The following is a 22,643-nucleotide window of genomic DNA, read 5'->3' as shown; positions in this document are numbered from 1 at the left end:
GAATGTATTCATGCTAAGAAAGGTAGCATTGGGTAAATTTGAATCTCATTAGATCTCAGAAGAGAAACCAAAAAAAAAAAAAAGATGTATTTCAAGAGACATGTTTCAATGATTAACATTTTTAGAGACAATATTTATAAGTTTTCCTGGATTTATGTTTCAATTATTATCTTTACTTAAAATTTCTGATTCTGTAATTGCAGTTTTATGAATGAGTGGCTGGATGTTTGATTTATACATTACTATCTGTTAAAAAATAGGAGCTTAGATTATAAATTCATCCAGAATTTCTCAATTGGCAGGCCTATGAATTTCTGTAAGATAGGATATACAAACCTATATGTCCTAAAAACATTTCTACACTCAAGTTAATTAGGGAGATATAAAGGATAAACAAAACAGACTTCGATCTTTACTGCAAAATTTCTCAGGGCCTTTAATGCACTAGTATACATCATATTCTCAAATGGTTGAAGGGATGGGGTAAATAGATTATGCAGAATTTCTCACACTTAACAGAATGTAGAACCAAAACTAGTTTGGGAATTGCTGAACTAATGAACTTTAAGTTTATTCATAGGAAGGAATTTAGTCAATTGTTTCTGTGTTTTAAAATACCCCCCAAAGAAGACTAATTTCTTCTTCAATTTTTATCTGCATATTAGATATTGGATAAACAAAGCCCAATTTCCCATTGCATTGTTAAAGGAAAATGTTCTTTCTAAAATAAATCTCATATTTTGAAACCATTAGTTAATAATACTAACTAGAGGCCAAAGGCAGCTATAATTATTTGCATCATCATCTGGAATTGGCTTTCCTTTTAATAGAGACCATTTGCACTATAATAAAAAGCAAGATTGGAACTGATTAAAGCTGGCTGGAGCAGTTTTCATTTAAGAATTTCTCTTCCTGTGTCAGCTGATGTTTCTCTCTTAATGTTATTTTAATGCAATCGTTTTATGTTTGAAAATGAAGGCAATCGTGTCAGTCCACGAGCTGCCAAAAGACAGTTGTTGATTTTTACAAATCAGTCACCTTTAAAAATCCATATGAGATGAATATTTATTATTTTGCAAGTACAAATCAGTTTCTGTAGAAACAAGAATGGATGCATTAGAAGGCAATGCGTTTTGAAAGAATGGAAATGTGAAAAATAGCTTGCCTTAATGTGCTCCTTACACTGAGTCATTGTAATAAACATCCCTCATTGATTATTTCTCCCAAAGTAGCAGCAATTTTCATTAGTTTGCAATGTGCCAAATACAAAAACTGACAAACTTTAAAAATGACACACTCTAGAACCACCTTTTGCTTATTGAATTATTGCAGCTCACATATAACAATACAAATTCATCTAACTTCACCAACAGAAATGTTCTGGTAACCCTAAACAGAAATAGTTTTGGTAAATTGAATCATATTATATACGGACCATGGTGGTAGTTTTGAACTGTGCTCTATAGATCCTCTGGAGGAGGGTACAAAGGGTAGTCTTAGAGGTTGCCTAGGGGCAGGGAGGCAAAGGAAGGGGTCCCTGAGCCTCTCCCATGCCCCTCGTTCCACCAGGGAAGGTATATTAGAGATCCACGTAATGATTCATTTGCTGCTTAAACAAACAAAGCAAAACTTCAAATGAACAGATTCTACTAGGCAAATTTCATTTTAAAATATTTTCTGAGTGAGTCCTTCGAAAGAAAATATTAGCAACAAATTGTGTAAGAACATATGCTTTTCAGGAAAAAATAAAAAATGTTGGAAATCAATAAGGGGGGAGTGAGGCAAAGGAGAGGGGTAAAAAACTACCCAACAGGTGCAATGAACACTACCCAGATGATGGGTGCATTGGTATCCTTGACAAAAGCATTATAAAAGCTATCCATGTAACAAAACATTTGTAACCCCTTAATATTCTAAAATATTTATACCCCCTTCATATTCTGAAAAAATATTTGCTTTTTTTTTTATAAAAACAAATGTCCACATATCAAAATTCCTTGAATAAAGTAAACCTATGTATAGCACAAAGATGATAAAGTATCTTTGGGTAATTGAAGATTCTTAATAAGATTTGAAGAAATTTTCTTTCTTCTCATTTTCTTTCATGTCTTTAATGTCACAAGGGAGCTAGGAGCAGAAAATGGCTCTAGAAAGTCTATGCTCAAGGTGAACATTTGGTGAAAAGGATTTATTTTTTACAAAGCTCAGGATAACCTACCTAAGGTGGCTGGGCAAACTATTATTCAATCAAGGTGTTGACTTCCATGTTCGAAATACGTGTCAAGTTTCCTCCAGATGAAATCCTTCAGCTACATTTTACTCCCAGAGTAAAAGCAATTCTTTTACTTCTGACTGGCTCCAGGTCATGTTCTACTAGAAGGGCTGCCAGTCTTGGCATTTAGCTCTCCAGAAATAATTAACTTGAAAGAACAAATAAACGTTAAAAGATCTTCGAAATGTGACCAGACATCCAAACAGGTAGCATGCACTTCGACAGCAGGTTGTGGACATGTTAAGGCAAATCACTGCTAATTTAGTGGAATCCTGAATCCTGAATGGAGGAAACAAATTCCTGTTATATGAGTTGAGGTATTTGAACTGAAGTTCCCTGAGGCTGACAGAAAAAGGTGTTGCCCATTCACCCTTTTTCTCAGCCAAAATATCTTGTCTTTAGGGTCACACCTATATAAAGAAAGAGAAAGAAAGAAGAAAGAGAAGGAAGGAAGGTAGGAAGGAAGGTAGGAAGGAAGGAAGGATGGGACTTTAGACATGAGGAAATGAACTTTCAGAATGCAGATCTTTTTCTGATGTAGTAAAAAAGCTCATTCATTCAGAACATTGAGTTTTTACTTAATCATCTCAATACTCCCATATTCTAGGGAGGCGTGTCAGCCATCCAGAAATAAAAATATATAGCTATTGGAGCCCACATGCCTCTGTGTGTGTGTGGGTGGGTGGGTGTGTGTGTAACCTCAGCATGGTGAAAGTATCTTAAATTCTGGTTGAATAACTTGTCCTAAAACTTCCAAACTATTTCTACCATCACCAAGTAAGAGATGTCCAGCTGTTTTCTATGAGCAGGAAAGTCTGCTGGCTTCTAGCTCAAGTATACTGCATTAGAGTGGATTCATTAATAAATCAGTGGGATAAAAATAATTATGGGCCACTCCTAGGAACAGCATTAAACCATGGCCAAAGAAGTGTGAGTCAAAAGTAATGCCACTTCCAACAGGTGGAAGGTGGGAGAATTTGGGTTGGGGCAGGCTCTTCAGGTTCAGGTTCAGGGAGGACTGTATAAAGCTTGAAATCAACATTCTTGCGTTAGCCCCATGAGGTGATTAAATTGTCCTAAGGTGTTTTTAATAGATAGAAAATCCTGGCTTTGATTTCTTTCCTGTCTACTGAAAGGTTTTGAGGGGAGACAGAGAAACCAAAATCAACTTATTTTTTAAAGGAGAATAACTTGTGGGTGGGCAGATTAGGCTCTTACAATTCTTAGACTCGCAAATAGGATCCTGGCAAATGAGAGAGAAACTCAGAAAAGCCATAGTTGAGCCGTTTTTTAAAAAATCCTCATAAACTAGTAATGTTGGTTAATTCTTAGTAGGACAATTAGAAAACCAAGAAAAACAAAAAAAGTGTCAAGAAAAGTGTCAAGTGTTAGAGCATTTTGAATACTGAAGTTTGTGATGATATTAACCATCACAATAAACTAATAAAAATACATTTAAAACAAAAACATAAGTAAACTTTCTAGGGGGGGATTCAGTTTTCACCATAAACAAATAATAGCAAACACACACAGTTCTCTTCTTGAATACATTGAATTTTTAGATTACACAATTTAATCTTCATAACACTCCTATTAGATATATAAACACACACACACACACAATTATCATTACCTTATTTTGCAGAATAAGTAAGGCACAGAGAGGGCGAGTCTCTTGCCCAAGGACCCTGGTCTGATAAATGACACAGCTCCAACTGTGTCTGGCTCCCAAAATCTGAATTCTAAACACTTCAACATTGGGTCCACCTGGGAGCATATGAGAAATGCAGAATCAGAATCTGCAGGGCAATAAGATCCACAAATGATTCTTGTTTGCACTTTCAAGGCCAAGAAGGCTGAAGACTAAATTCGTGAAGTAATATTGTCTCATGGAACAAATGAGAACAACATATCTGCCCTCTGTCAGAGGAGAACAGTGGTCAAAATATGCATTATATGGATTCTACTAGTTATAGACTATGACTTTGAACTAACTGCTCTAAACTATTGAACAATATCCAATAATTGGAAAGCATATTTAGGGAAAAACTTACTGAAAGATTAGCAGTTCATTCATTGGAAGGCATTGAGATGTAGTCAAAGTTTCCAAGGTCATTATTTGCAGATAGGGGTTTGTAAATATAGCTGTAGACACTAGTTATTCTAAATTTTGTTTTTGATTAAAATTTCTCTTTTTTTCTTTCTTTTTTTTTTTTTGACAGAGTCTCACTTTGTCGCCCTTGGTAGAGTGCCGTGGCATCACACAGCTCACAGCACTCTCCAGCTCCTGGGCTTAGGTGATTCTCTTGCCTTCCAAGTAGCTGGGACTACCGGTGCCTATCACAGTGCCCAGCTATTTTTTGTTGCAGTTTGGCCAGGGCTAGCTTTGAACCCACCACTCTCAGTATATGGGGCTGGCATCCTACTCACTGAACCACAGGTGCCACCGCCCTTTGATTAAAATTTCTTTGAACTATTTCTATTTCTGCCAATTTCTTTGTTTCATAAGAAGCAATTCATTTCAAGATTTAAAATGTCCAATCCATGCCAATAATCAGAACTTCACACCTTACTCAAACTAAAGCTCTCCTCTCATTACTGATCCCAGGGACGCAAGTGTTAGATCTAGGAGTGTCCTCAAGACAGGATGTCACCAGCTGTGGCCTCTCTCTTGTCTTTTGGCCACTCCATAGTGTCCTGACCACTGTAGGTTAACACCCGGGAAAAGAAAGAGTAAGAGGGAAATGGGTAGTGTATTACAGTTATTGTTTGGCTTTTGTGGCAGAAATGTAATTGCTGAGTGTTTTGCTTTTATCTCATGGTGCCCCTTTGAGAATTTCTAGATGACTGACAGACAGCCCCTGCTGGAACTTCAGTTGCAATGCCAGGACAAAGGCAAGTCTCTCTCTCACTCCTGGAGTTTCTCTGCTGCCCTCAGGGGCAGCCACCTCTCTGCATCTGGGCCTTCTTCTCTTAGCTTTCTACTGTAGGGGTTTAAATGACTTCAATTTGACAACCTGGCTGTCAGGCACAGGCCATGTAGTCGCCCATCTTCCCTTTAGACTCTTATTCCAACTCCTTAAGTTCTAGGGAACATTTGACTATTTGGCAGAAATGGGAGATGCAAAACAATATGCATTTGGCTCTAAAGAAATCCTCTCTCTGGATATTTCCAGTCACTCTCTCCTGCTAGACCAATATTCTTACCCCCCACCCCCCGCTTAGTTCCTCTTTTCTCCTCTTCATCTTTTTTGTCTCTCTGGGTGTATCTCTTTCTCTCTGTTTGTCTCTCTCTTCTCCTTCCTGGAGATTGTAGTTCATGGCAAACCTAATTTGATAGATTCTTATCATTTCTTGCAGAGGTGATCCAGGACCTGAAGTTAAAATGTGGAGGTACATGGTTTTTGAGCTTTAGAATAAACTGACTTAGAGTCCATTTTAGCCTCTTCCCACACCCCAGACCATCTAAATGTCTGTTTCCCACAGGGCTATCCAACTATTTTTTCTCTGCCACACACTGGAAGAATAAGAGTTGTCTTGGGCCACACATTAAATATGCAAACACTAACAGAAGCTTATTAGCAAAAAAAAAAAAAAAAATTCCACGTATATTTTTTGTGATATCTGACACTACAGATAAGCAGAAAAATTTCTCACAAAATTAGATGTGTGGCCTGCAGGCCACAAGTTGCACACCCCTGCTAGACTGTGGGAGACGTCATATCATGTAACTATCTTCCATATCATTATTTATCATTGCATGTCCAGTGTCTAAATGTGTTTGAATGTGTAAGACCCAATCCTTTCTTCACCACCTCTAACCTTTCAAATTTTGTAGTTATCCTTCAAGGTTGAACTCATACATTACTGCCTTTCTAAGCCTTCCTTGATTCCAGCACAATCAAGGAAGATTCTGCCTTTGTACCTCTGTAACACTTCACCCGTACCTCTGTTAATGCTGCTTATCCTGATCACGCTTACGCAGATAAGCAGCACATCTCCTGTCTGTCTCCTTTAATGCTAGGAGCAGGCAGAGAAGAGCACACTGTCCCTCCCCGGATCCCCTGCTCTGACTTCAACTGAGTGCTCAGAAATAATCTGTCCCCTCTCTGGTCTAGCCTCCTTTCTTTCTCTCCCTCTCTCTCTCAACTTCACTTTGACATCAAGAGATCATTCCCAGTTATCATATTGTTAATAAGTAAGATTTTTCTGCATCAGTAGTAGGAATTCAGACTTATCCTGCAAAGTGGGATTACACAGTTTAGAACTATTCTGTTAAAAAGAAAAAAAGCTTCCATTCTATCGGAGAAAGCTGAATATTGAGTATTATGTGTATTTTCATATCTTAGAGGAATTTCTGCCACATCATGCAACCAAAATGCAACCTGGAACACAGGAATCCAAATAATCTGGCTTAGACTTAAGTGGCTGTCAGTTATTTAAGTTTTCTAAACTTCAATTAATGTGTCTATTATTGGGGTATAATTTTATATATATGTACACATATTATAGAGGTTCTGGAAAACATTTGTGTGTATAACTTGTCTCATACCAGGTACTTAATTAGCAGCTCTTATTATTAAAATTCATCTTGTTACTTCGTTTAGTGCCATCTGTGTGCCAGACAGTGCTCCTGGTCCTATGTGGCATCCTGTTTTATTTGATTAGTAATCACTGCCTTTCCTTAAATTTCTCATAAATAAAGTTGTGGAATTTAGATAGTGAATTTCATGGTTTTTGTCCCTTATGTTTCCTGGGCTGAGGATATATTAAAATTGACTCAACGACCACTTTTATAAAACCATATGTTTAATGTTTAGCAACCAATAGAACCAAGTCTCTTTGAGACTTTTTCCTAGGAAGAAAAATATAACCAGATGCCTTGAAAAATCTAAGTATGTGAAAAAGATTATTCATTCTGAAAATGAAATGTGCCACCCTTATTAAGACCTCTATCCTTTTATTAGTTCAGCTGCTCTGTGGACCAAGAACCCTTCCTGGGTGATTTGTACCTTCTCCCAAAGTAATGGAGTCTTGTATTCTAACACTTGGTACCACCTACTCTTCTTATGCTAAATGGTTTTGCAGGATCCTTGATTTTCAGTAAGAAGATAAAATGATCGTGTGCAGCCAGGAGAGCATATTATGGGGGCACAGTAGCAGGAAGAGGAATAAATTAAAGCAGTTCCTGCTCTATGACCTTAGGTGAAACAGACTTAAGAGATTTAAAATGTTGAACTTTGGGTCAGCTGGGCAATCAAATAAGTAGTTGAAAGGATCTAGAGGGAATTCGATGACAGATATTTGAGGTTCAGTTGTCAAGAAGGTTTAGAAATTATACCACAGAGCCAGGGTTGGAATGGTTTACTGGGAGTGTTCTGGATAACCCAGAGAATTCTTTTACCTTATTGGTAAACTGTAAGCATAATGTAAAAATAAAGCCCATTTCCCCCTTCACTTGACTTTATTTAAGTATAGATCTTAGAAGATTAAAAAACAGATGCTAATGTTAAAATTTCTTATAGATTACTGCTCATCTCTTTGGCTAAATTATTAATTTCACAGTGAAAAAGTCACAGAGCTAACAGAAAATATCTAGTGTTTGGTAGAAAAAACATGCACGTGAACTTGATGAGTATTCTAACTTTGGGGATGTTCCTTTAGTACTGAATTCTATAACTTCAGCTCTCTCCACTGTGTCACTAAACATCTTTTTATTCCCCAAAAGACAGAAGTGCTTGAGAGGCAGTCCCTGGAAATTGTTAAACATGAAGGTCTGAGAGGCTCGCTGAGATGAAATAACCAATTCTACTAGTTTGTAGCTCTGTGAATTCTGTGCCTCAGTTTCCCTTTATGTAAAATGGCATAATAATAGTGCCCCCTTCTAGAGAGCACAATAAGTTTCTAGAGAGGATTAAAATAACTAATTAATGAAAGGGGCACGTAGAACAATGAATGATACATAATAGGTGTTCAGCAAATATTTGCTGATTGAATTTGAAAATTTGAAAATTCATTTCTATTATGATTCTTCTCTGCTGGAAATTTTATGCTGATCTTGTTACTCTCTTGAAAATTCTTTCTGCTTTTCCCAAGTGCTTAGTATGAGGCATAGTAACCACATCAATGATAATAGTATCTGTACTTATCAGGCTGCTATGTCTCACATCCTTGGCATCTATTACTTCCTTTCTTATTTGGCTAGCAAGAAGTCTTAACGTGCCATTGTAGCAGCTTCATGCCTTTCTCTGTCTCTCATCTCTCATTTAAGTTGACTTCTCTTATCTGAACAACGCCCCAGGTGATTTCCAGTTGCACTCATTTAGCGCTGCTGCAGCACAGAAAACTGTCACTGTCCATTGACAAACACAAATTTGTACTTAAAGTACATCTATGTACTTTTAAGATTCAGGTCAATCATCATGAATCATTTCAAAATCATATACTCTATCCACCAGCAGGGAGTTTTTTGGTAGCGATTATTGTGGTGCCAGGCAAACTTAGGCATCAGAATTTTTGAGTTTTAACATGTTCTCAGAACTGTTCTTTCCTCTGCAAGATTCCCTGGCTCTTTTTCTATAAACCCATCAAAATGATGATATAAATGAATCTACATTTTCTGTGCCATTACTATCATTTAAACAGCCCTCTTGTGTAGCACTGTCTTGTGGTAAAAGCCAGGATGTCTAGTTTGGAATCCTAGCTCCAGCATGATGTAATCTTAGGCTGCTTGTTTTATCTCTTTGAGGCTCAGTTTTCTCATCTTAAAAAGGGGGTAATAGGCTCACGCCTGTAATCCTAGCACTCGGGGGAGGTGGAGGCAGGTGGATTCCTTGAGCTCAGGAGTTCAAGACCAGCCTGAGCGAGAGAGAGACTTAGTTTCCAAAACTAGCTGGGCATTGTGGCAGGTGCCCGTAGACCCCGTTACCATGGAGGCTAAGGCAAGAAGATCCTTTGCGTCCAAGAGTTTGAGGTTGCTGTGAGCTATGATGATGCCATTTTTTTTTTCCAAATTAAGCAAGGCCCTTTATTGATTGACCGGGCCGAGTGTGAGCTTATGCCTCAAAGCCTCTCTGCCCCTGGAAGCAGGGGTGGAAACCTTTTATAAGGTGCTTTGAGTAGGAGAGGGGGAGTTCTTAATACAAGCCGAATTCATAAGGCCAACACCTGGTAAGGGGAATGCTTACAAGGGGGAGCTGGGGTTTCACAGGATTTTGCAGTTATTACTAAACTCTTTCAGCGTAGCTTCCTGTTTTAAAGGGGGAGTGTTGCAAAGTGTAGCAAAGTGTAGCAAAGTCCTTAGCAAGATGGAGTTAGGGCATAACATTCCCCACTGATCTTATGTCCGAGTGGAGCCTTTGACTCTTTGAGTCTTTCTTGCCTACCCCTACTTAATGTAAGCGCTGGGGTTGTAGACATAACCAACAATCAAAAGCTAAATCTAGTTGGGTTACATTTAATGGTTAAATGGTTAAATTGTTGCAAACCATTTAACATACTTAACAGAATAGAAAGCAAAGGTGTTACAGTGAGTCCTTCAGTTGTGTGAATGGCCCCACTGGTCTTCAGGTGCTTCTGGGAGGCACAATTAACTGTATTGGGTCATCATGTACAGGAAAGAAATCAGGATTTTAAGTCTTAGCTTGAGAGGGTTTTCTTCTGGGACTGCTGTCCATTTGACTCCGCTGTCTTCTTTGGTCGTCTTCACCCAGTGTGGTGTATCCAGGCTGACGAACCCTGGACTCTCACAGCAGTAGTGGTGGTGAGCCCCTTCAGTGAAGGGGCCCTTCCACTTTGGGGTGAGTCCTTCTTTCTGGAATAACTTAACATACACTTGATCTTCAGGTTGAAAGACACTTTCAGAGTCTTTTTGATCTCTTTGGAGTCCCAGTAAGTATCTCGAATCTAGGGGTGGATGTCTCTCTGGATCTTGGAGAAAGACTGGAGATACTTTAAAAGAGTATGGTTAGTTATGTCTGAGGATACACAGGGGAGCAGAAGGGGAGGTCTCCCATACATAATTTCATAAGGAGTAAATTCTGCTCTACACGGAGTATCTTGCTTTGAGAGTTGCTAAGGGCAGGAGCTCTGTCTACTTTCTATCAGTCTCATTAATGAGTTTTGTTAAAGTTTTTTAGGGTCCAGTTCATTCTTTCTACTTGTCCCAAGCTTTGAGGGTTCAATGGAGAAAAATGGAGGTTCCCCTTTAGTAATTGCTTAGGTCAAAGCAGAAACAAAAGCCAGCCCATTATCTGAGCCAATTAAAAGAGGTAGTCCATATCTGGAATAATCTCATTCAGATTTTGTGTCTGGGCAAACTTCAATCATGGCTGATCAAGCAGTAGGCTCTGGCATTCAGCGAGTCCAGCATTTAACAACCAGTGAACTATAGCCCCTTGAAGGAGGGTCTTTAGTGCATAAGGGGCTGTCAAAATCAAGTCCTATCCCAGAGTCTATCTGTCCCCCTCCCACACCAGCAGGGCTGTGGCTGCAATAGCTCATAAGCAGCCCGGCCACACAGCAGCTACTGGATCAAGGCGCTTAGACAGATAAGCCACTGGCCATTTCTATGATTTGAGAGTCTGGGTTAACACTCCTTTGGCAATGCCTCTGGTTTCAAGGACAAACAGGTGTAAATGGCTTACTGGTGTCCTTTAAAACCAAGTCTGGGGCTACAAGGGTCTGCTTTAAAGCTTTAAATTGCCTGATCCTCTTGTTCTGTCCACAGGAGAGGCCCATCACCAGCAGTAGCAGCATACATGAGCTTTGCGATTTCAGCAAAACCCTGGATCCATAAAGGGCAGTAGCCTGCTGCCCGCAGGAATTCCTTGACTTGCCATTTTATTGTAGGATGAGTGTAGGCACTCAAGCCCAAGGTATCAGGCACCATCACTCTTCCCTTAAGTACCTCTACATGCCCCTATACAGGGTGACAGAGTGAGACTCTGTCTTTAAAAAAGAGAAAAAAAGGGGCAATAATACAAACGACCTGATGGCATTGTTTGGAGGATTAAATGAGCCAGTATTTTAAAAATGCATACATTGGTTCCAGGTTTTCTATGTACCCTCAACATGCTCTGTAAGTATTAGCCTTGGTCAGTTGTGAAATAAAATAAAATAGGCCAGACTCTGCTCACTCGTTCTCTGCCTATGCATGTGTGAGTACACGCACATGCAGAAGACACACTTGTCAAAGGGATTACCTTACACACTGTCTAAATATGCACTGCAGGCATTCCATCCATATTTGTTGAAGGAGTAACTCTTGTTATGCACAACATATTTTAAAAACACAAAAGCATATCTCTCCAATATGATGTGCCTAAATAAAGGGATTATTTCCACAAATCATCCATTAATGAAACAAAGACGAGACTACAAAGAAAGCTGCAATTTCTATGAATCCTTAACATCTTTTTGCTCTGTTCATTTGTCAGTTAAACAATTATTGAATGCCAATTGCACAATAGCAACAAACGCTTTACTACATAAGCTGTATCATAGTCTTGGCTAAAAGAATAGAATTCTAACCAGTTAAATTGTCCATGTGTAGTTGAATTGTACCTTTTTTTCCATTTTGAAATCCTTGCCTTTTGTGTCAGTGCCATGGCCAGTATACTAAATTCAGCTAAGAAGCAAATGGTTTGGCAGATTATCCTTTAAAACGTATGTAATCGGATCCTAGAGAATGGAGAGGTCTGAATATTTTCTACACCATTCCATGACTTTGTGTAGGCTAGTGTATACATGCTTAGCACGAAATCTATGGTTCAAATTGACATGTCTTTTTTTCTGTCAAAACATTTAAAAAAGAACTAATGCTAATGTTTTCAGTGTTAATGTAAGCAAAACACTGATTTATTCTATTTGCATGTGTCTTAATAACTAAATTGCTGATATTTTTGGATTATTTTAGTTAGGTTTCTTTTCTTTTCCTTAACTTGTTTTCATGGTAGACTTTTCTTTTTCTGAAGGATAAATCCGTGTACTATTATAGCCAGAGGGGCTTTTAAGATACTGCTTTGCACCTGGGAAACCTGTTTAATTACTTGAGCTGTCAAAATGTTTTATTGTAAACAGCTTTTCTGATAGATCCTGTTTCCCTCCTATGAACTATCTTCCCCAGAAGACAGTCCTCTTTACAGAGGCGCTTAAAGTACAGGTGTCATAATTTAGAGGAATGAAGTTTTTATGTCTGAAAATACCTTATCCTTCTTCTCATGTCTGAGTAAGAAATACAGTATGTTCATTTTTTTCTCATTTGTGTGTATCATAAAACACTATCATGTTAAGAAGATTTTAAAAATTAAATAGATTGAACTTTCTGGACTAAGGTAAAAGTAAGGTTTTATCCGAAATAAAAAAAAAAAATCTTTGAAATATGTCTAATAAATCTACTTAGAGTGCACCTAGAAACATAAAAAATGGTCCAGATGTTATGACATTTTATATTTACTTAAATAAACTGACTATCATCACATAAATAAGCTAAAGAATCAAAACAAATTTCCATGATGGACAGAAATCTTTTCACATAATGCAGGTCTAGCTAAAGAGCTTTTGTCTTGCTTACTTTGATTGAGCCTTACACTCCAAATCTGTTAAATTACCTCTTCATTTTTAGCAATGTCAGTCTAATCCGAGGGCCTGCCCTGTGCTTAGATTACCAAGAGCACTGATAGCTAAGGAATGTTTCTTTTTTATGCAGAAAGGCAAGGTTCCAATTTATGTACCATTAATTCTCAGTTTTGGAGTATTGTTTTTTTTTAACACAAATACAAGGTGGTTGTTAGGTAGAGAAATACAGTGAAGAGTATATTATGACTCTTAAAGATCAGCAGCAGCTAATGGCCATAATTAGAAAAGAATAATCAGCACATTTATTTAAATTAAGCTCCTATCTACTGTCCTATTGTGATGAATAATCCTCTTATATTCTTATTCATTGAAAACTGTCATGTGAATATATGAACATACTTAACAGTTCCCTTGAAATATGTGGGAAATAAAAACATATGTTCTCATTACTAGATAGAATAATTGTTAAGAAGAACACAACTGCAGTTAATGTGTACTATTGTCATTTCAAACAGAACTCTAAACGCAATCTTAAAGAATGGAGTTAATAGACCTTCTCTACTAAATAGTCAGATAATTCATATGTGCTTTTTCACTGAGTGTGGGCATTGACCTGTTGGTTGTTAGTACAGTCAACGGTACTAACAAGTATGCTGTTGTGTGGCTCAAAGATGATTCATTATAGCTCTATTAAACAGCACATGAACTTGGTTCTTACTCTAGATTTTATTCAGCCCCCACACAACACACACACATACTCACATATGCGTACATGCACACATAGGATCATACAAGCATCTATACACAAACTTCTTGTTGCTTTAAGAATTAAGATTATGGACTTTATCTCAACTAACTACCTTGGGCATGGTGATCAACAAGTTAAAAAGTAATCAAGGATTTAGAAAGGTTGAAAGCCTTAAAATTACAGGCAACTGGGGGAAATAGAACAAAGATCACTCTGGCTACATAACAGAACTACCTGGAAGCATTGAAAAATGTCCTTTCCTGTACTCTGTATCTAAAGAATTTGGGTTAATACATCGAGGGTGGAGCCTGGGCATGAGTAGTTGTCCATGTGTAGTTGAATTTTACCTTTTTTACATTTTGATGAAATGAAAATGAATTTAATGTGTAGCCATGGATGAGAGTCACGGATAGAGATTGTGGAAACCTAGAATCAGGGGGTAGGATTATAGAATGCCCAGTTAAATTTGAATCTCTGAGAAACAATGAATAATCCTTTAGTTTCAAATACTGCATGGAATATGCTGATCTAAAAAAAAGATGGGTCATTTTTCTGAAATTCAAATTTAACTGGCATCCTGTATTTTTATGTGCTGAAGTATAGGGAGAGTTTTATCTTCGTGTTCTGATAGATGAAAAGACAAAGTCTGGGTTTTTTTTTTTTTGGGGGGGGGTTGTTTGTTTGATACAGAATCTTACTCTATTTCTCTTTGTAGAGTGCTCTGGTGTCACAGCTCACAGCAACTTCAAACTCTCAAGCTCGAGCAATCCTCTTGCTTCAGTCTCCCAAGTAGCTGGGACTACAGGTGCCCGCCACAACACCCGGCATTTTTTTAAAGACAGCGTCTTGCTCTTGCTCAGTCTTGTCTCAAACTCATAAGCTCAAGCAATCCACCCACATTGGCCTCCCAGAGTGCTAGTGATGTTTTTCTTAATGGAAAATAAATAGCACTGGGCAAATATGTGATATAATTAGATGACTGATAGAATCATAATAGGAATGAAATTTTTCGAGAGGAGCAAATGACAATTTTTATTTTAATTATTTCTGTACCAAAGTAGGGTTTCTCAACATAATCTAAGAATATTGTTAAAAATTAAGATGCATACAGAGGATGCTGCAAAAATTTCCTTTTGAAGAAAGGAAAAATGTATTAAAATTATAATATTAAATATATATGGTTAACAAAAGATGAATACAAGTCACATTGAGAACCTCTTGTAATCACAGAAGTCAAACATGACTTGACTATTACAAATGTAATAGTCTTAGCCTTTCTTAAAATGTAGATATATATATGTGTGTGTATATTCTTCATATATATGAACATATACTTCATAATACAGATTATATATATGTATATATACATATCTAAAAAAATTTAAGCAAAGTGAATTAAAGAATGTTAAAATGCAATGGTGATAAATATTCTAACACTCAAAACTTGTTCTTGATCACTCATCCCTGCAAGCCTTTTGAATAAAACATATAATTAGATGATAAGACATAGCAAAGGAACTAAAATTAGTTGAGAAACAACCCCCAAGCTTCGGGTTGCAATGTGGAATGGCAGCCTACTGGTGTGAATTGTGTGTATCTGGGTGTCCACAGTGAAACAGATGAGGAATTTGCCCAATGTGGCCACTACAAATGAGCAAAACCCAACTAGGACTGTATATATTCTCATTCTAAAGCTTTGTCTGTGATACAGAAAGAGCAAGACCCAGGACAGTAGGTCATCAAGGACAGAGTAGGAAGCTTCCTGTGCCTGGGGAAGGGACCATCTCACTGTCCCCCAGTCATCCCTGGGCCAGAGGAAGGTCACCTTGGGGTTGTCCTAAAGAGTTCTTTGTAAGAAAAGATTGTATTGGCTGATGTTCTCTTACTGTTTTTTCCTAGTATGTCCCTACTTTCTTTGGTCCAGCTGAGTTTTTTAAACTTGGCCTATTTCTGAGGTCAGTTGTCTTTTCCATCATGTGAAAAGTTAAAAGTCTGTTTACTCTGCCTCCTACTCCCACCCCAGAGTTTCTATTCTTACGATATGATCAACAACTAGATTTCAAGCTTACTTCACTCCTCAATGAGTTTCCTTTCTGCAGTTTTTCTTTCAAAGCCCCAGTAAGAGTCATCCATTCATATGACCAATTCAGAAGCCTTTTCTCCCATCACGGGGATGCTCTTTGTGCTTCTGGGCAAACCTGCTTCTTGGAGCCAAAGTGTTGCAGACACAGATCTTTGCATTCCTACACAATCTTTCCATTGAATGCTATTTTCACCCAGGTTTATGACTTAAACTCAGTATATTAAAGTCCCCATCCCTCTTTATTTGTTCATATTTAGCTCTGCCATACTGTAAGTTTCTGAAGTGGACAATTACAATTGAAAATTTAGCTAATGGTCTCTGAGGGGCCCGATGGGGGAAAAAAGTGAGAGAAGAACTCTGGAGGTTTTGTGGAGGAGCGCGCGCAAGCATGTGTATGTGTGTGTGTGTGTGTGTGTGTGTGTGTGTGTGTCTTGTTTTGGCTTCACTTCAACTCTCTTACAAACAAAATACTGAAGACCATGATTTATATTATGAATAAATTAAGAGCACATGGTTGGAATGATTCAAATTGGCTGAAGAAAATCCACTGGGGGTCCCCAAGGTGAAGCTGGCTGAGTTACTTCTTACCAAATATGGTAAAATAGCCCAGAGCAAGAATGAGAAATGTAGGGCAATCAACTAAGTAGCAAATTCCAGTGCTTGACATTAGAATTCCAAAAGCAAAACAGCACGAAACAAAAAATAAATTTGCTCAATACATCTGTACTTATTTTGTCATGAGCTTCATCTGGTTGGTGGGGAACTTTACCTTGCTTTTAGTAGTTTGTCTGGAATACCAGTTTCAGCTGTGCTGGCAGCTGGAGGTGCACTTTAAACTATTGGTTCTAACTGTGTAGTTTGTGGACTAGCAGCAACACGTAGAAGTTTGTTAGAAATATAAATTCTTGAGCCCATCCCAGATCTACTGAATCAGAAGCTTTGAGGGTGTGGTCCAGCAGTCTGTGTTTAAGCTCTCAGGGTGATTCTCAGGTAGATAGAAGTTTGGGAATCATTGCTCTTAAACACTAATGATCTTTTCCAATATATGAATCATTTGAGCTTAATGTTTGATGATATTAGGTCTCAATTCTGCCATTCACATCCATCATATCCTCTGATCCTGGAAATGGAAATGTTGGCACCAAGGACAATGCAGGGCAAGGATTGTACAGCACTACTGGCAGGCTGTGGCTTCAAACCTCAGGGTCCTTATCCACTGTCCTCCTGAGTCCCTCATGAAGGAGAGAGAGGTGGCCAAGATCTCTTCAGAGACAGCAGCCTGAGCCCTCTGGCCACATCCATCAGAGTGAAAAAAATTCAAATATTTACACCTACTACCTTATAATACTGCAGAGAATTTCATCATGCTGCCCTGCAAAATGTCCTGGGATGTGACTAATACTAGGCTGTATTTCTAGTCCTTCAGCGATGGGCAAAAGAGGACCGAGAGCATGACTCCCTAGCGAAGGGTTTCCCTGGCTTTGATTTGCGGAGAAAACCATGAAGTCACTGCACATATGCATATTCAGGCCTGAGAGGGCCTGATGCAGACAGTCTAAGGTGCAAAGCCCAGTAATCAGCATTTTAGTAAGAATCCCAAGAAATCCTAATTAGGTTGTTTCTATAAAAAGTCTATACCCCAATTACCCTGATTTGATTAATTCACATTTTATGCCTGTATCAAAACATCACCTATAACTTTTAAAGATGTACTACTATTATATAGCCATAATAATTAAAAAGGAAAAAACGTTTTAGAGAGCTGTTAGCTTATACAATACAGGTACACTTTTAGCCTGTATGTTACACCCATTTTCCAGTTTCCTCAGATGACACTTTAGAATCTTTTCACAGCAAAACACATGAGATAGCTTTTAATGATAGTATTCCCACATGCTCCCACACTGTGTGCTTTCACTTCCGCCGTCTCAAAATACAAGGGGCAAAAAATGGCACTGCTTTTAAAAATGCTGCTGCTTTGATTTGAGCAGTTACTTAAAAGAAGTTTAAGAACATATATTTGTTGGCATCTGTAATGTGTAAGGACTGATGTCATGGATGAAATCAGGCACTAAGGAGCGCGCTCCCAGGGGCAGTTCAAAAGAAGATATCTTTTTTTCCTTGCAAGAATTAAGGTGATTTTTAATGCAACTGCACTAGAGTCTCAGCTGTATTCAAGGCAGTGGTCTAAAATATTGGATTATGTACTTTTTCCATACTTGGAAAAACTTGAGTATAACTTTCGCAGCCTACTGCCAAATAAATACTAAGTATGTCTATTTGGAAGAAATACTTTTGGCAATTGAAACAGAGACATAAAAATCAACCAAGAATTCACTTTATTTAAAAGTGGAGGGAGACCTCTGAAGGACACATTTTCATTTTGTAATAATAAAGAATCAGAGCATCCTCTCAGGAATTTCCTATGGGCCATTGCCAGGACAGTTGCTTTCATCAGAGGGGAGTGCTAATGCAGCCAGGTTGCAGGTCCAATTCCCACATGAGAACAAAACCAGTCTCTGGTCACAGACCCTGGACCCCAGCCAGCTGTCCTGCAAACATATGCCATTGATTAGGAAAAAGTTTGCAGAAAAACTGAGCTAGTCATATTCCCATATAAGAAATCAAAGCTTCTCTCATACCAGTGGCTCAAGCTGGGGCTTCATGTCTGTTGTATATATCATTTAATTGGATTTCAAAGTACCTACCATATTGACAACATTATCTTTTTGTACATAACAGTTTTATCCATGAAACACACATCAGGGGATTCCAAGACAAATCCTCTCAAACACTAAGCAGATAACACCAGGTTGAATAGTATGATTAATTCTGACATTTTTACCTGAATACCTCTATTATAATGGCAAATTATGTATTTGCAGTTTTTATAAGAACTTTTTCTTTTACTAATTGCTAAACTGATATATGATCTGATAGGACCATTGCTATAACTTCATTTTAGTTCTGCTCAAGTTTTTTTTTTTTTTTTTTCTTTTTCTTCATGTGATTAGGTTACAGATAAGTACACACTGATTCTAACTTGGAAAGTTCAGCTTAAATAAACTGACTGCTAGGAGATTACACATAGCTTTACCTTGTGTAGAATGTACAGTAAATGTGTTTTATACAAACACAAATACACCTTAAAGCACATCATCATGTCAATGTCAAACTTCTCAAAATAAAAAAAATGAAAAAGACAAAATCAAAAAACTAAGGAAAGTGTACATGACAACCTTCTTCTTATTGGAAGTTCTCACTTAATGGTCTGTTCTGATTTTTTCCTTCCAAACAGCAACAAGGAAGGTTTAAAAAAAAGGTAAAAAATCTTTGTTTCAGGAGGAATTGTGTTAAAGTAAGCTTTAAAGCTACAGCAAATGGCCTTTTCCCATGGGCTTCTGGAGCAAAACAAAAATTGAAACACAAGTCCACAGATAACAAGCTGTGACGGTCCCTGGGGCAAGCATCTCAGACCACAGCTGAGTGATATTCCACCACCACTGGTGACAGCTAATGCTTCTGGCCCAGGTTCAAGGAACAATTAGAGGGCCTGAGGACGGCTGTGCTTCCACACTCTATCTGCTCTGTAAGCACCACTAAATGAGTTTGAACCACAAGAGAGTTAGGGACTGGAATAGAAAATCTCAATTAATGCTAGCCATAACTGTGTTATCTTACAGTAGGACAGGACCTTATCAATATCTGATGAGATACAAACCCCTAAGTTTCCTGATAAAGAAATGACCAATTAAGGTCAAAAGATTTATCCAAAGACATACAACAGGCTAGACACAGTATCCCCTGCTATTAAAGAGAATACTCACATTTTGACACCAGAGACATTTTAATTGCTTTAAAAACACCTTAAAAGCAGAAGCAAGTGAAGCCTGCAATAGTGTGGCTGACTCCCACTCAATCCCTCGCCCTCACCCTTCACTGAACATCATGTCATCCTCTTATCTCCACGACCTTCCCCGCAGTCCTTCCATTTTACCATATTTTCCTAAGCCATCCCTATCCTCCTCACACTGTGTCTCTCGGCTTCTCCCCAGCTCGGAGAGGTACAGGATTATGTACTCAGGAGTAGAGAGAAGAGTCAAGAATATCTATTCGTTATATCACCTGGCAGGTTTCATGAAAGGCTTTACATTTTGACAAGACATTTCAATTGTCCTTAGTAATAGTGTCTGATCAAAATCCCAGCTTTACAATGAAGGTAAGCCACAAAAAGTCCAGGAATACAAGGAGAGAGAATTTACATTTTAACTTCTGACTATAGGGATACGTCAGACACATGTTAGGCACCCTTCCAATTCTCTCAGCCACAATTGTCTTTTATTCTGGACACAACCACACGGCCTATCTCTGAGCGGCTACCCCACACAGGTGCAGTCTGTCAAGAGCACCTCGTGGCGCGTCGTCCCCTTAAGTCTTGTCTCCCTCTTCATTGCCTCCAGGGCTTCCCTATTGCTGTGGGTGAGGGAGCTCCATTAAACCACAAGTGTTACTTGAAAGTGGGTAAGTTTTTCACCAGTTTTAACCCATGGGAAGGTCCCGAGAGAGTTTCTATGCTCCTGGATCCCCGGTCTGCCACGCTTGCTTAAACATCTTCTTGATGAAGGATGCCTGCTTCATCATCCTTACATGGCACTTTGTTCTCCAAGTTTGTGCTCCCCAATAAAGTAACAGCACTCAAACCTCCTTTCCAGGTGACTCAGGCTAAGTCAGTATGTGTTAGTGTGGAGATTATATGTTCCAATAGAATTTCAAAATGCTGTGTGGCAATATTTTACAATATAGGGCTTAGCATTTTTTAAACATATGATTACATGTAATGTATAGACAGATTTTTAATCCCAATTTAATCAGTTTGGGCACTGGTGACTTTTCCAGACTTAGTTTTAAAAGGGGTTCTACCCAATATGTAAACGTCACTGTTTTTGTATAGTAAGTGTGCTTATAAATTAGAGCAAAACGAGAGGTGAAAACAGAATTTTAAATGCCCATGATACATGTATGGTCCAGATGTTGTCCATCTAACTCAAGAATTGAGTTTATTTGTCATAAAAACAAGATGCAAATTGGTGTTAAATTTAAAAATAATATTTGATCTGGTCAAATAGCTTTGTAAAATTTTGAGTTAAACTATTTTTTTTTTACGTACAACTTAGAGTTGCTGGTATGTACAACTAGTAGAAGATTATTTATTGATATGTGTCACTATCAATGTATTCTGTGCTGGGAGAAGAAACTGTGGTTATTTACACAGCTTTTAGCTCACCAAAAGGAGATCAACATCCACCCCATGATTGTGTAAAGAAATATAAACTTGCAAATGGGAGTAACCCTGCAATGGGGAATTACAAGGTGCCTAAGAAGAGTTTGTAATAAAATTCCTGTGAGGATAGTGACTATCTAAGGAGTATAAATAATTTAATATTTGAAAACACAATTTGATTACCATTTTTCTGGGGAACATTTTTTGGGGGGCACATTGGATTAGAAATCAGCCCAAACTTACAGTCGAGGTTCAAACAATATTCAAAAATTTGTTCTCAAGGATGATTAACTTTTCTGTTTCCTCTTCTGAAAATGAGAAATTCAAGCTTACTAATCTTCAAGATTACTAACCTTCAGGGACTTTGTTAGCTATCTATTGTGTGATTGAGTAATTCTAACTAAATTATTTAGAGATTTGAGTATGTTGTTTGTGATTTCCTCAGGACCCAACTACTGATTCTTCTCTCTTTGCTCCTAATTTAATTGCTAATTATCTCCTCCTTTTGAATAATACTATGGGAAATGGAAGCCATGAGATCTGCATTAGGAAATGTTGCTACTTATTGATAGCTCTTGCTGGAAGGGAGATTAAAGCTATTGTACTTCTCAGCTTAAAGAGATGACATAATCCAACAAAAGGCATCCTCTTTGCTCAATGAAAAAAGATTCAATGCAAAAAAAAAAAGTGTTTAAGATGAAGAATCCATTCATGTTTGAATACAGTGAACAGTAATTGTGTTGAATTTTATATACAAAAACTTCTGCATATAATGTACTTGTATTTCAAATAACCTTGAAATATTTAAACAGATTTTTAAAAATTAGTTACATTAATATAGATGATACAGATTTCTGTATTAAGTGAGATTTTTCATCTAATTCCTATTTCAAGAAACCCTAAACTTCTGTTTTCTGTCTCCTCCTTAAAAAAAAAAAAAAAAAAAAAAGCTTAACTTGTGCTATGTATGTCTAATATATCTTGGGTAATATATTTTTAATAAGCATATTTCCTTAAGTGTAGCATTTGGAAAGCTCTAGCCAAAAGATTGCCTGAGAGAGGATAGCTGAGAAGGGTGAGGTCTAGAAGAACAGGTCTTCTCAAGGAGACCACAGGATACATGCAGGGTCCTCTCCATGGTGACTCAGCTCTTGGGAATTTGTAAACTTAACTTCCCGAAACTTGGAAATTTCCAAGTTCTGTGAAATCCTGTAGTTCTGTAAGGGCAGGAATAGCATCTCCCACTTGATTAAAACTGGCCAGTGAGAAGGGTATCTGTGGGGTGGAACTTTTTGACTGTCAATAAAAAGGGAAAGACCAAGGCAGTTGGGCAGCACGGCCATTTGGAATTCTTCTATGCCGTAAGCTCCCGGCTAGTGAATAAAGCCCTTCCTCTTATAAACATGGTGTTCGGGTGCTCTTTATCTCCATTGAGCCGTGTCTTCCTGCAATAGCCTTTTATATCACACCCATCTGGTCCTATTTTGACCTGGCAATTACATACAGTTTCATCTTGAATTTCTTGGGGAAAAGTAATGATAAGACAAACTGGGGCTATGTTCAAATTAACTTTGAAGTTTTTCCCAGTTGAGTGAACTGAGCAAGAACTCTTATAAGCATTTGTTTTTAGAGCTTCACAAAACTTTTTCGTCCATTTCTCAAGGTTGATCATCAGGCACAC

Source organism: Nycticebus coucang, chromosome 7, assembly GCF_027406575.1.
Source record: "Nycticebus coucang isolate mNycCou1 chromosome 7, mNycCou1.pri, whole genome shotgun sequence".
Lineage (NCBI taxonomy): Eukaryota > Metazoa > Chordata > Mammalia > Primates > Lorisidae > Nycticebus > Nycticebus coucang.
The sequence above is the reverse complement of the archived record's forward strand: the minus strand, read 5'-3'. Positions refer to the sequence as shown.